The sequence below is a fragment of the Ceratotherium simum genome, chromosome 4 (assembly GCF_057802395.1).
Source record: "Ceratotherium simum simum isolate JZ-2026a chromosome 4, ASM5780239v1, whole genome shotgun sequence".
In the NCBI taxonomy this organism is placed as follows: Eukaryota; Metazoa; Chordata; class Mammalia; order Perissodactyla; family Rhinocerotidae; genus Ceratotherium; species Ceratotherium simum.
This window is the reverse complement of record NC_141903.1, coordinates 39,674,997-39,690,163: the sequence shown is the minus strand read 5'-3', so window position 1 is coordinate 39,690,163 and position 15,167 is coordinate 39,674,997. Positions and strand designations below refer to the sequence as shown.

At 47.2% G+C, this 15,167-nt stretch overlaps 1 long non-coding RNA gene across 3 annotated transcripts in view; it reads left to right on the top strand.

Moving 5' to 3' along the window:
• The window catches only part of LOC106803349 (uncharacterized), a 161,498-nt gene extending 149,820 nt beyond the window's left edge, over positions 1 to 11,678 (top strand). The window contains exons 7-8 of one of the 3 annotated variants that reach the window (XR_015551963.1): positions 435 to 1,840; positions 11,501 to 11,678. This is a non-coding gene — a long non-coding RNA (uncharacterized LOC106803349). Of the gene's footprint in view, positions 1 to 434; positions 1,841 to 6,816; positions 8,885 to 11,500 lie in introns of those variants that run through there. The other 2 variants (XR_015551964.1, XR_015551962.1) reach the window with 2 other exon arrangements.
• The last annotated feature ends 3,489 nt before the right edge of the window (positions 11,679 to 15,167 follow it).

Sequence of the window (15,167 nt, the reverse complement as noted above, 5' to 3'; positions counted from 1 at the left end):
GCCTTGGATCAGGCCAGAGGATGCCAGGCAGGCCACCTCTGGAGTTGGGAGGCTGGTGGTCACTGAGGAGCTGGTGGACACTGTGCCCTCATCTTCCCTCTGTAGAAGGCCTGCTTGCCAACCTCGGTGACCTTGGCTGAGTCCCTCCTGGCTTGGTGTCAGCCTCTAGGCTTGAGCATCATCAGTTCCATTTCCTGCTCTGGTTTGGGGTGCAGGCCACTTAAGTCAATGTGCTATATGTGAGGGGCTCCTCTTTTGTCTTCCCAAGGAATCCCAACCAACGATCTGTTTCCTTTATCCCTGAATGCATATTCCAGCTGTCTGATGTAGGGGGCAGACCCGTTAGCTGGCAGAGGATCCCTGCTCCCATCTCAGGGGGAGCCCTGCCCTGTCAGCATTTGATGAGATCTGACACTTTCTCACTTTCCCTGCAGGAGGTCAGCAGCCTATGGAGGAAGCAGAACTTATTTAGAAGAAAGATGTTTCCAAAAAATTGAGAAGAATATCGGAGCCTTTTAACAAACACAGATGGATTTCGTATTTATTCTGCTTTCGTAATAGAATTTGACCTATCCTGAAATGAACTATTTTTTTAAATTATCCACCAGATCACACAACAGAAGGCATTAGGTTTTTTCTCCCCAGAGTTAACATTTTAATTTTAGAGACACAGTTAAAGAAAAACACTGAGACCAAGGTATCTAGCATTTCAAGATGAAACAGTGAGACTTTAAAATGGGAAAGTTCACCAGGCCAGGCCCCCATCCCTGATTTGGCTAATTTGTAGGAACTGACCTTCTTAGAAGGATTGGAAGTCTGAGCAAAGCCAACCACTAGCTTCCAAATTGATTTTCAAACCAAAATTGGAACAGTTCTCAAATGCTCCCGGGATTTGGGGCTATTAATACCGAAGAACAATGAGAAGGAAAAAGTGAGTGTGTAAGAGGTGATTTATGACCAAAGGGAAGTTGCAAGCTCAGAAACTTGTATGCAACCCAATCACAGACCCCTCTGGAGATGTTCCAGGGAAGAGATGGAGAATGTAAGGGGAGAACATTTCCGAGGGATATTAAAGCTTATAAAAGGAGGTAATGTGGGCTTTGGGCCTGAAATGAGTGAGCGAGGAGCTGACCACGTTGAACTTCTCATAACCACAGCAGGTTTTCGTGCAGCTGTCATCGGTGCCTGAGACACCCCACGAGACTTTCCTTGTATTTATTTCTTACGATTAGTCCATCACTGAGCAGGTTAAATGGCAGGAAGAGAGTCTCCCCATCAGAGTGTGGGACTGTGACTGCTGCTGCTCAAACCTGCGGTCCTTCTCAGGTGTCAGGTTCTCGGGTGTCAAGGCCTCAGCTCCAGCTGCTAACCAGTCAGACCAGCCACGGCCAAGTTGGAGTGGAGGTACACATGACAGTGAGGTTGGGCAGCGAGAGCCCGGCCAGGTGTTCGGGGAATGGACACCTAATCTCACCATTTTTATTTCGTAGTTCCTGCAAAAGTTATTATTATTTACAGCTTTATTGAGGTAGAATTGATATGCAATAAATTGCACATATTTAAAGTGTGCAGCTTGGACACTTTATATATACATGTATATGTGTATAGACGTGTGCATATACATATGTGCCTTTACTTGAAGGACTAGAGAATCAGCTAATCTATTCGATGTTTTGTCTGTGTGCAGGGCATTCTTGTGGGATGTCCACCAATCACACTCCTTTGGAGTAACAAAATCAAGAGGAGGAAAGTCTGCTGAGACGGGCTTCCAGCTATCAATCCTTGAGAGACAAGAGGTGGGACCAATTGCAAATATAACCCAAGTTCCCCAGATGACCAGGTAAATGTCTCTTTCTAAAAATGAACAGCAGGAAATAATCCAATCTAGGAAGTCAAAACAATACTTTACACTGGTGCAGTCTTATAATTTTTAAAAAGTTACATGACCAGGATTTCATTGGGGGGGGTACAACATGTCTGGATTGTTTTTACGATTATTGCGAATCATCATTTACCAGTTCTGCTTTCTAGACATCATTCTATGGCAAAATGGGAGGAGGTAGAAGGGGTTCATGTCACTGGAGGGCTTTGGCTGCTTCTAAGATCTGAAGTCCCGCTGGGGAAGCCTCTGAAGTGTTGACCAGATGACTTTCCACTGTTAACACTACCTCCACTCACAGCATCAGTCTCAACTCTCTGCTGCCCAGACTGTGCCTCTAGATAATGCACATGGCTGCCAACAGAGTGAAAATGGAGAAAATATTGTGTGCTTAATCAGTATCAGCCAAGGAATGGGGTGGGAGGAGGGCAAGGGTGCAGAAAGGTCTGGGAGCCGGGAGAGATCTAGTATATGGAGAAGAGTCAAGCCTCATAAAGGCATTTTATGGTGTGGCCAGGACCAGAATTGTTGGCATCATGTGTTTACTGGTCCCCCAGGATCTGCAAGAGCTGGGAAGTGCCTCCACTTCCAATCTCCCCTTTTGCCAACTGCATTCTTGCTGACTTAGCAGTTCTTGAAAAATTCACCTCTGATCTCACTTGGAATGTTTCAGTTCTATATTCATAATTGGGACGAGGAAGAAATATCTAAAAGCAAGGGCTTGGCTCATTGTGGAGGCAGAAGTTCTATTTGGAGGGAGCATCTGGAACAGCACCCCCCAAGTATGTGTTGAATCGCTGGGTGGTCGGCAACGCCAAGGCAGGGCGAGGCCAGGCTTTCCGATGTCTTCCCAGAAATGGCCTGGTGGGAAGGTCAGCCCTGTCCTCATCAACTGCTCCTGACCAGAGGACAAATACTACCCTGCACTTTGCAGGCCTCTGGACTGAATTTGGGTTGGCACAGAAGGCCCGTGGTTCCTCAGTGATTTCTGCACTTTGGAAACAACATGGAGCACACAAGCAGGGTGCCCTGCAAGAATCACTTCTTCACAGCCCGGCTTGGATCCAGGATATCTCGATGGGTTTGAAATGGACAAGAAGTAACACCCTTCCTGCAATGTCAGCAGGCCAGAGGGTGACCTTGAACTCTCTGGTTTTAGTACCATGACCTAGGTTGTCAGCCTGGCAGAGGCTTCATGCTGAATACTGGCGATTATCTAATGGCTGGAAGAGGCCTCCTGTTAGGTTTTATTAAACATCCTCTGCCTTCGCTTTTTAAAGGCGTTGTTACTTTATTTATTTTCTCAATAGGTAACATATGCTCATGATACAAATTTCAAAAACACTAAAAGGGAAAACCATAGAAAGTCTTCCTTCTTCTCCTGACCCTTCCACCCTCCGCCCCCCAGTTCTCCTCCCCAGAGTTAACTAGTATTTCAACTAGTATTTCAGATTCTTGCGTGTCCTTCTAGAGATATTGTTTGCACAATTAAGCAAGTATGTAAATGGGTAATCCTTCCCCTCCCACCCCCCCAAATGGTAGCAGTAGCAGGATGGTTCTATAGAAACAGACTCTGAGATGGAGATTTGCAGGGCAGGAAGTTAACTGGGAGTGCACTGGGGCCGATGACATCTGTGAGGGAGAGAGGGAAGCAGGACTGACCAGAGGGAGGGATTAAACTGTGATGCAATCACAACCGTGGCCTCAGCCAGCCCCACGGGGAGCTCTGGAGCCGGAATGGCCCTTCAGAGTTGCCTCAATTTGGGGTAAGGGGAGCAGGCCTCTGATCTGTCACTGTATATGGGCATAATCTTTGGTGAGGCAGCTCTCTTCAGCCTTGGGCAGCCCCTGGAGAGGGACTTGGGGTCCCTCCAACACTCTTGGCAGCTGGGGGATCTGGGTGGACCCAGCACAGCATCCGCTCCAGCAGCATCTGATGCGCATTGCTCTATACATTGCTTTTTTTCACTTTACAGTGGATCTTGAAGATTGTTTCACATCAGTACATAAATAACTTCCTCATTCAATTTTTAATGACCGCAGAGGGTTCCATTGTGTGGGTACAGCTTAATTTACTTAGTTCACTATGGATGGATATTTAGTTTGTTAGCAGTCTTTTGCAATTACATCCAATTCTGCAGTGTAGATCTGTCTCTTCACACACCTGCAAGTATATCCTCTAGTCAAATCGCAGGGTCCAAGAATATGTGCACTTTTAATTTTGGAAGATGCTATCTAGTGCCATTCAGTGAGGCTATATGAGTTTACACTCCCACCAGCAAAGTATGAGCTTGTCGGTTTTCCCCACTCTTGCCAACACTATGTTAGTAAACTTTTTTATTTTTCCTAATCTGAAAGGTTAAAAATGGTATCTCCTGGTAGTTTCAGTTTGCATTTCTCTTTTTATGAGTGAGATCAAGTATCTTTTTATTATGTTTAAAAGCAATTTGCATATCCTTTTTTGATTGTAGCCTTCGTCTGATTTATTTTTAGTTGTTGGCCGTTTTCTTGTTGATTTGTAGAAACTCTTTATCTTCTATGAAAATTAGACCTTTGTAATATAAATTGACAAGTTCACCCTTTAACTAACTTAGGCAGACAGAAGACATTGTTCTATGTTTAAGGACTTTTTAAGGAGTAGGTTCTGTTGCATCTCTGGTTCCTGTGCTTGACCTATGTTTTTCCATCCACCACTGAATCTATGTCCTGGGGATGAAGCCAGTCCCAGCTCTTCGGCCCTCAGTGGGGTGTGCCCTACTTCGGCAACACAGTAGGTCCTGCAGTTTCCCTGAGAATTTTCAACCTGGGTTTGGTTGAAACCAAGCTGAGTTGCTCTGTGGGCTCCAGAATCCCTGTTGGGGATTGGTCCCTCCTGTGTCTCATCTTTCTGTCTCTCAGGTGACTGCCCCTGGAGCTGTAACACATACTGTGACTTGGTCCATATGAGGACAGAGTGAGCTGAACTTGGGTGTAGAGTACTCTTTATTTTCATTGGCATTGGAGTTGTACAGACCTGGGTTCAAATCTTCCCTTTGTCACTTAACCATGTTTCTTGTTATTAGCCTCTCTAAGGTACAATTTCTCACCTGTACAGTGGAGAAAATAATAGGTGTCTCTATGGGTCACTGAGAAGATTAAATGTGATGATGTCTAAACTACTCTATTTGGCATGCAGGCTGCTCCTCTCTACCCTTTCAGCCTCCCCTCTGCCCGGTCCCTCCTTGCTGCTTGCACTCCAGCCACACTGAGCATCTTTCACTTCCTTGGATAGCCATGCTTGGGCTAATGCCAACCTATCCTGTAAGTTTCATAGCAGTCTCCTCTTTAGGGAAGGCTTCTCTGGCTCCCCTGCTCCCCTGTATGATATAGTTTTCCCTTCCATATTCAACCCTGGCATGCTGGATTATAGCACTTCTCATGCTTCTCATTTCCTGTCCACCTGTCTTCCCTTGTTAGACTGAAAGCACCGTGAGGGTAGGGCCACTGGATCTCTCCCCTGGGCCCGTATATGTCCAGCAGGCACTCAGTAAAGGTTACCTGGAGGACAGGTGGATGGTTAGATGGACAGTTGAATGGAAGAATGGATGGATGGGAGGACAGATGGATGGATGGATGGATGGATGGATGGATGGATGGATGGGTAGATGAGTGGGTGGGTGGGTAGATGGATGGATGATGGGTGGATGAGTGGTTGGGTGGAGGGATGGATGAATGATGGGTGAGTAGGTGGGTGGGTAAGTGGGTGGATGGATGGGTAGATGGATAGATGGGTGGTGGATGGATGGATGATGGATGATGGATCGATGCATGATGGGTAGCTGGATGGATGGATGGATAGGTGGATGGATAGATGAGCTGCCAGGGGTGTCATATGACACTCTGGTAAGGGCTTCATTTATTTCTGAAGGCTCTAACTTGCTAATTTCAAAGAAAGAAAAAGGATTTTCCACAGAGCAGTATAAGCCTGACAAGAACAACCTCTTTTCAGCAGAAGCCAGACCCTGAACCTTTTTTAATCCACTAAGAAAGCATGGCTGATTGGCTTGGCTTTCCCAGGCTCTCCATACCCAAAGCGTGTGAAGCTGTGTGCTATTTTGAGTTTCAGTGTCCTTACTCTGTCAGTAGAGATCCCTCAGGGAACTAGGGAGAATGACTGACATTAAAGAATCTTATTTACTCTTCTGAAAAATTACCTACAGATTGAGTGAGAAGGTCAGCACTTTACCACCTGCATGCTTCAAAAATCATTAGGTATGTTTTTCTGTAAAAGCTGGTCATTACCTATCAAAGATTAATCCTCAAAGATTCTACAGTAGCACTTAGAACTGCAGTATTTATACATGGAAAATGCTTCATTTATTGCCGAGATGAGGAACGTGGTGTTCCAGATGAGTGAGATTTCTGTATAACTGAGGCTTGGTCTTTAAATACTCATTTTATTTTTCCAACACAACTCTTATTTCAAAGCATTTTTGAAATCTTTCTTTTGTAATTGCCTTCAAGTCACTTTAGGACAAGTCTTGTTTTTTTTTTTACGTTGCTATTTTTATGAAGATATATTCCCTTCCCTATTTAGTAAACAGAGCACTTTAGACACAAGTTACCAATTTCATGAAGACTCGGGATTATCATTATGAATAGACATTATTTTCCTGGGTTCTTGTATTCAATGATGTTTTCATTACTCTAACTGTTCTGCTTTTACTAACAGTTCTCCCCCTCTCCCTTTTTATTACCTGCCCCTTCTTGTGTCTCCCTTTGTTCTGAATGTGTCTCTTGTTGGGCATGGGCCTCCTGATACCTACTTGCTTCTCTGAGGCCTTTTTTGTAGCTTTGTGGATATAGTTGAAAGGTTGACCTTACTGGGGTCTGGTCTCTAGGTAACACAGACCTTCCTGTAGGAGACTGGGGACCAAAGTGTTCTTGTGTTTCCTTAGGGCTGCAGGGAGGTCTGTGAAGAGGTTCAGCAACACCAAAGAAGCCTGTCGTGGAACAATCTGTTGCAGCTTGAAGAAAAAAAAAAACACAATGGAAAGAAATTGCTCAAGAACTGATTCCATGAGGGAACATGGAGATTGTTATCCAGGGAATATTGATTCTAACATTCAGATTTATTGTAAACATGCTGAAAACAGAGGCTGAAATGCCAGCGCTCTACATGGAAAGCAAACACTCATCCCACACACCGAGCTTCATTGGGAAAGTAGTCTCTCTGTCGGTGGCGTGAGTCCATCGTGAAACAATCGTGTCTGTCACCGGTGCAGCAAGGCGAGCAGTAGGTGGGACTGTGGGTTGATGTTCTCACCCCCAGCCACCCCCACCCTAGCCTGGCTGAGCCCTCACTGGGGGTCAATGTCAACGGGAGCCAATGGGACCATGGCTACCCATATGATCAAATAATAATAATAGCTATCATTCTTTGAATGCTTACTATGTTTCAACACTTTGCACACATTTCTCAATGCATCCTTACAACAGTCTTTGAAGATCTATTATTAACTCTACCTTACAGATGAGGAAACAGAGACTCAGAGGCATTAATACATAAGACCAAGGTCACACACTAGTGAGTTCGTCCAACTCCAGAGTCTGTGCACTAACCCACCATGCTTTGCTGGCTCTCATCAGTGGTTTGCATTGGGTCTATGGGATGAACCAAAGGCTAGTCTTCTGGCCTCAGACTGCAAGGATCTGGGTGCTCCAGAGCCTCCTGGGTCTGCCATCAGCCCCCTCTTGCCCCACTCAAGTCTCGGGAGGGAATCTACAGGCACCTTCTTAACTGTAACCCCTGAAACCTAGGGCAGCCATTGTGCCTCCCTATATGATAGACCCTCCTCTGCTGCCCATGGTTATGGGAGGGAATCAGAGAAATTGTCACTAAGGTTTGTGCTCATATGGATTGTCCCAAGAGAGGCAGTACTAGCACCTGGTGATAACGTACCTACATTGTTGAACAATTGTCTAAACTAAAAGGAAGGGCCTTGAGAGCTAAGTTGGCAAGCTTACACCTTCTATCCCGGAGTCCTATGGTAATAGAGGTGCCTTTTCAAAGTTCTGTTGTGTGCATTAGCATATTTGCATCTACGCAGACCAAGGATAGCAAGTGGTTCTTACTTAAAAATCTGAAGGTCCTAAGACTCCGTCATGCTGACTCGTCTCCCTGTAGATAGAACAGAGGAGAGATGAGCTCCAAAGTACCTGCTCTCTGTAATGCTGAATAGTGCAAGGCATTCCCCTAAAGCAGTGTATAAGAGTTGCACCAGTAAAGGAAAATTGATCTTCCTGCATGGAAGTGAAGGCATGATTTCATTCAGATCAGTATATATTAACTGAGTCCCACTCTATTCTGGTTTCTCTTAAACAATGAAGGTTTAGGACCTGGCCACTGTCCTTAGGGAGTTTGTGTCTGCTTGGGGACATGGGGCTGAGAATGGGGGAGGGAGAGAAGAAGGAGCACTGCAGAAAGAGGTCTCATTTGGGCCAGCCAGGCATTTGCATTCAAATGAGAGTGACCTGTCTCTGTTTGCCTGGGACTGAGGGGTTTCTCAGGATAAGGAACATTCAGTGCTACAGCCAGGAAAGACCTGGCAAAACCAGGACGAACTGGTCACCCTAAAAGTTGTTAAATCTCTTTGTGCCTCAGTTTCCTTATCTGTAAAATGGAGATAATAACACCCAACTCTCAAAGTTGATGCAAGAGAGAATTGAGGGGCCGGCCCTGTGGCTTAGCGGTTAAGTGCGCGCGCTCCGCTACTGGCGGCCCTAGTTTGGATCCCGGGCTCGCACCGATGCACCACTTCTCTGGCCATGCTGAGGCCGCATCCCACATACAGCAACTAGAAGGATGTGAAACTGTGACATACAACTATCTACTGGGGCTTTGGGGAGAAAAATGGGTGAAAGAAAAGAGGAGGATTGGCAATAGAAGTTAGCTCAGGGCCAGTCTTCCTCAGTAAAAAGAGGAGGATTGGCTGGGATGTTAGCTCAGGGCTGATCTTCCTCACAAAAAAAAAAAAAAAGAAGAGAGAATTGAATGTGATAAGATTCATAAAGCATGTGGCATGTGGGATCAGCAGTATGTGGATGCTTTAAGACATGAAGGAGGGACAAGAATCACACGGAGCTATGGAACATTCGGGAAAGGACAAAGCCAGCTTGAACCGAAGTGAATTGGGGAAGACTATATGGAGGCAAGTGTGCTCCAGAGGGGCCTTAGAGAACCAGTGAGACTTGGTCTGAAATTGTACAAGGAGATTTGATTGTCTTGGAATAAAATACAAGGGTTTCTAGAAATAACTTCTTTGCTTCAAGCCACTTGTGTTTTGCAGGACTTAGCTACTGCTCTGCTATGATTCTCAACCCCCTCTATCCCCTGCCCCCTACCCGTCTACTCTTTTCCTTGGGATTTGCTTCTGCTGTGCCATAGGCTGAGTGCCCCCTCCTTAAAACACCTGCTCATTAACTGGCCACCCGCCCCTCCCCATGAGAGGTGTCCAGTGAGCCAGGATTAGGGAAACTTAAGCTCAGAGAGGTTAAGTGACTTGCCAAGAATCACCCAGCAGATCAATTTTGAATCCAGAAACAGGAACCAGATGTCTGCACCTCTCTCCGTGCTTACTTTGGAAGGTGGAGTGTGGGGTCCAGGAGGCCCCAATATATAAAGACTGAGCTCCTCTGGGAGAGACCAGGAATTCTAAAGCCGTCTTGTAATTTATGATCAGGAGTTCCCCTTAAGAGTGTCTTAGGAGAAGGCATTTTTATAAAAATTCAGCTTTGAGGATACCCCCTGAGTTTGGAAGTTTTACACATGAAGGAAATTTCTGACTATCATTTAGGAAAAGATGCCACAATGAGTGAATTTAATGAATTAAGAATTTGGCACAAGCTGTATCAAGTATGAAGTAATGTGCTTTCCATTTCCAGTCACACTTGCAGTGCTTCTCAATTCAGTCAAAGTTGGCAAGAGTCAAGCTGGTTATGAAAGCAAAACCTGGAAGAGGCAATTAAGCACTCCCAGGGTTAAAAGGTTGGCTCCAGTGGAAACACAAATCATAAATTTTACTCACAGATATTCTTGCTCTTCAGAGGCTGTGGCTCTCAAGCAGGGCAGTGTAGGGGGAGGAGAGCTCCTCGCTCAGGGCAGGGCAATAAACGGAATGGATGTCGGCCTGCCCAGGGGGCCCTCCTGTGCTCTGTCCTGCTGCTGCAGGAGAGGGGAGGTGGGAGCGATTTGGGGTCTCCAGGGAAGCTTGGTGGTGTTCCAGTTGCTTCTCTGCAGGTGCAAGGCACCGCTGGAGGCATCTTGTATGGGCTCCTTGGGCATTTAGAAATATGCTGACCAGCCATCCTGGTTTGCCCAGGACTGAGGGGTGTCCTGGGATGCAGGACTTTGGTCAGCACTAAAACTAGAAAAATCCCAAGTAAACTTGGTGACCAAGTTGGTCACCCTGTAAATGACCCTGATCTTTTTGCAAGAGTCCTTATTTCCTGCCCAACCATTTTGCAAAATTATAACACCCAAGGTGTTGGATATAGACTTCATGCTCCACCTCCAGAGCTGTAAAATGGGAATCACCATATTCCCACCACTGGGGTGCTGTGAGGATTGGCTGAGAATAGGCAGGTGAGTGCTGAGCAGAGTGCAGGAGCCTGGACAAGGTTGCTGCCCAGCTGTGGTACCCACTTATCATCTGGCCCGTTGCTCAATGTGGCTGCTTTAGGGGGCTCTTCCATTTCACCTGGCAGCAGCCCGGAGGGCTCAGAGAAATCCTGAGTCCTACCTAAGATCTACTCAAATCGTGCTATTTAAGCTAACGTATCTTTGGAAAACAGGCAGACAGCAGCTCATATTAGTTCTTTGTCTGAAAGTGGGCCCCATTCCAGAGCAGCCAGTGCAGAGCGCCAGTGCTCCACGGAGAGTCACACATGCTGCCCTGAGAATGGTTTTAGCAGTTTTCTGATTCAACTTATTTTGAATAGTCTGTGTCATGCAGGTGGAGAAACAGACAACCTCGGATGGATTAATTAAGGAGGCTTTTTAGTGTTCAAGAATTCTATCCTTGGGGCCGGCCTGGTGGCGCAAGCGGTTGGGTGCACACGCTCTGCTGCGGTGGCCCGGGGTTCACGGGTTTGGATCCCGGGCGTGCACTGATGCACCGCTTGTCAAGCCGTGCTGTGGCGGTGTCCCATATAAAGTAGAGGAAGATGGGCATGGATGTTAGCTCAGGGCCAGTCTTCCTCAGAAAAAAAAGAGGAGGATTGGCATCAGATGTTAGCTCAGGGCTGATCTTCCTCACACACACACAAAAAAAGAATTCTATCCTACTTTGTCCTTTCAGAGGGTTCTTTGCTATTAAAAAGTGCCCCTGAGGGGAACTGTGGGGAAAGAGCGACTGCCGCCGCCACCACCACCTCTGAGAGCTGAGAGGAGCCAGCCTCGTCTGCATGGTGTAATTTCTTTGGAAAAAGTTACATAGCAGAGTATCTTGGTCCAAATTTACATGCAATGCAGTCATCCCCAGAGATGCTGTCCTTGCTAATAATCTGGCAATTAAAATGGAATGTGACTGCTAATTAAACCTGCCACTCAACTAAGAGATGCGTATTTGTTTTCAAATGTAGCTAGATGTGATCCAGCCTGCCTTCAACTGAAGCTAAAGACTGAAGACTTGGATTAGAACATAAGGCCCAAAGAGGAAAGTGCCTCTAAATACCTGTAAATTTTCTTCTTTTGAAAATGGACCTTAATACCAGCTAAGATCAAGTTAAAAGCTCAAACTGAATAAATCATCTTAAATTTCAAAAGTATTTGTCTTTGGGATGTGTTTTCATTGGTTCCTTCACTCAATGTACTTTTTTCTCATTTGATTTGTGAATAGAATTTTAAGAATTTGAAATGTTCATAGCTTTTTTTAATATTAAAATTTCTTTAAATTTATATTTAATTAAAACTCCTACCATTTAGCTTGATATATTAGCAGGGATCTGAAGGCTGCATAGTCTACTCTGGGGAATGCCTGCCCAAGAGGATTCTGGGTTTGAAATCTGTTTTAGCTGCCATATAATTAGGGAATTTTGAGTCAAGGAAAGGAAAGGAATGGATCAGGCCTGAGTAGGGCTGGGCATTTCTCCTTGGTAGGGACTGTCCTGTGAGCCCCATGTTGATGTGAGCTGATTGGAATCTTGGGACTGGTTCTGCGGAGTGATGCAATAGCCTTTCAGACACTCAGCCTTAGAGAAGAGGAAGATGCAGTTGTATGCTAGGTCTCTTTCTGATATTTCCCAACTTGCCAGCCTGTGATAGGATTGACAAATAAAAGGCACATGTGCCTCCACCGTCTTCTCCTTTGCTCGGGGCAGACATCACTAATCTATCACTTCACTCTTTCCTCTTGAACCAAGACATGATCTGAAGCCCTGTTAACACCATTCCCAAAGCAGCGACTGCCAATCGGATGGAATGGAGGCGCAAGTGAAACACAGCCACCATCGTGTCTGTGCGGCATCCTCTCTGAGCACCTGCATGTGAGACAGTAGACATCTGAGAGAAAAGGAAAAGAGGGAAGGCCATCAGCGTGCAACTCCATCCACAGCCTGAATGAAGCCGGCAATGCCCCCTTCCCTCTCCCCATGCCTTGCTCTAACACACAGCGTGTGGACTGCATGTGCGGAGACGAGCGTCCCCAGATCCCAGATAAGCTGCCTGGACCTTTTGTCCTGCAGGCTTCTGGGGTCGGCAGGATGGAACGTTCCGGAGAAAGAGCATTTCCTCACCAAATGCTTTAGGAGACACACTTGAAAGGCCATGACGAGGGTGTGGCTGCGGAGCTCCAGGCCACCCGCTCATCTTGGCGGCCCTACCAGGGTGTCTGTTCCCGGGCAGAGAATCTCACAGGAAGCCAGGCAGCCACAGCAGTGGGCAGGACCACAGTGGGTCGGCTGGGAGGTGGGGGGAGACTTTGAAGAAGACTCTTGGCCCCTAGATGAAACACACCAGTCCCATGGGTGGCCGGTGTGCTACATTCACTATTTTTATTGAACCACCAGCAACACAGATGTGTCCCGCCCACACAGGCTTCCAGAGGCCCAGTCCTGGCTGCAGGCTCCACTACGGGAGGGCTGCAGAGGGTAAAACAATCTGAAGAGTCTTCACCTTGAGGTATATGAAGATGAAACCAGCTCCCCTATTAGGAGGACACTACTTAGGTATTTAGGAATGTGAAATGGCTCCAGGAAATGGCTGTGAATAATTATATTAAAATTAGAACTCTATCAGCTCCTGTCTCCCTGCTGTGACTCTTGTTCTCCAGAAATTCATTATCCACCCTGCAGCCGGAACGAGCTGACCACCCGGGCCCCACCACCTCCCACTCTCCTCCTTACAGCCCTTCAGCTTCTGCACTTGCATCTTCCTGCTTCTCAAAAAGCACCAGGCCTGTCTGGGCCTCAGGGAGGTTACAATAGCTGGTCCCTCTGCATGGACCTCTCTTCCTCGAACTTTCAGGGCTGGCTGCTTCATGTCACTTGTGGGTAAACTCAATGGTCCCCTCCACAGAGAGGCTTTCCCTGACCACCCAGTCCAAAGTAGTAACCTTCCCTTCCCACAGAGTCACTCTCCAGCTCATCATCCTGCTCTGTCTTCTTCACAGCACTCACCACTCTCTCAAATTATCAGTTTACTTACTTTTTTTCTTGCTTATGATCAGGCTCTCCCTCCAAGAATATAGGATCTGTGAGAGCAAGACCTGGCACTCAGCACAAAGTGTGTTCTCAATAAGTATTTGACAATGAATGGTCTCCTAGGACCAGTGGATCGTATTTTTCCTGGATTTTCCCAGCTGGCTTTGCAGGATGGTAAGCTGGAATGGAAGCAGCCTGACCCTTTGAAGCTGGTATGCCTGGGTGACCTCTTTCCCTTCGGCCTCTGCTGGATGCTGACAAAGAGCTGCCTTCCACCCACAGGGGCCTCTCTCTGGCTGGCCGCCTAGCTCGGGGCAGCTGTGCTGGCACCTTCCTCCCGCCGCCTGTGCTAGAGGCGGCTGTGTTTCCTCTTGGACCCCGGCCGCAGGACAGACACTCCTGGGAGTCTCTCCTCTGATGCTGGCCACATGTTTTTGCTCCTTCCCCAACCTTCTTCCCAGGACACAGGCTCTTGGGTTCAGAAGTAAACAAATTCCCAGCAGCTCTGGGATGTGAGCAAGGCTGGCCTTAGACATTTGGAAAGAGAGAAAATGCTGAAGTCTCACCAAGAGCAGGATCTCTGTCCCTTCCTAGCCGAGACAGCCTATCCTAACCCAAGAGGACACAGGTCTTTGCTCTCTAACCTGCTGTGACATGGAGCAAATCCAGGGAAGAGATGTGTGGATGAGAGCCCAGAGGCCTGCTGCAAGGATGCTCTCTCTGCGCCTCAGTTTCATCACTAGAAGATGGGTGTAGCAGTAACATCTATGCCCCAGGGCCATTTTGAAGAGTGAAGAATGTAACACATGCATGGGAAGTGCCTGGCACGAGCTCAGCACAGAAATAGTTGGAAATGCCAAGAGGATTAGGGGAATGCAGAGCAGCAAGGCGCCTAGATAGGGACCAAATGGACTTGGCTCACCGGGGATGAGCCAAAGAGGTGTACGGTACAGAGCCCTCCTCTCCACTTCCAGCCAAGTACAAGGTGGGGCCACGAGTCATGCCAAACGTGGTGGTGCTGTCAGGAAGTACAGGAGCTCTGAGTGACGAGGATCAGAGTCTCTCTTTTCTTGGATCCCCCTGTGCCAAATTCTGTGCCACGCATATAGTAGGTGTGAACGAAGAGAGAGAAGTACTTGGCAGTGAATTCTAGGAGGACAGGGACGCTCAATGAATGCTGAATGAATGAATGATTAAACCGAGAATCATAGTCTCCCTGGCCCCCTGTCACCACTGGGCCCCTCTACCTTCGTGCCAGTTCAAACCCATGCCATGGAACTGGGGCGGGCCCTGGAATACCAGTGGGAGCAGGTTTGTACACAGAAGGAGACTGATCAGCAGAATTCTGCTACTCTGTCCCAATTCCTATTGGACTGCAGCTCCCTGCATACCTGTGGGAGGTCTCCAGGTTTGCTCAGGGCTAGTAGCACTAGCCAACCCTTCCCACCGAGAGATGGGGAGCTGGACCCAGTTCACAGTTGACGTCCCCTCTGAGCCAGCATGGGAGAAGCAACGATGCCTTGGAGGAGCAGATAGATGGGGCTGGGACGTGCCACCTGGAGGCAGGGCACTGGACACTTAGAATGTCATCTCCCAGCATTTACCTCAA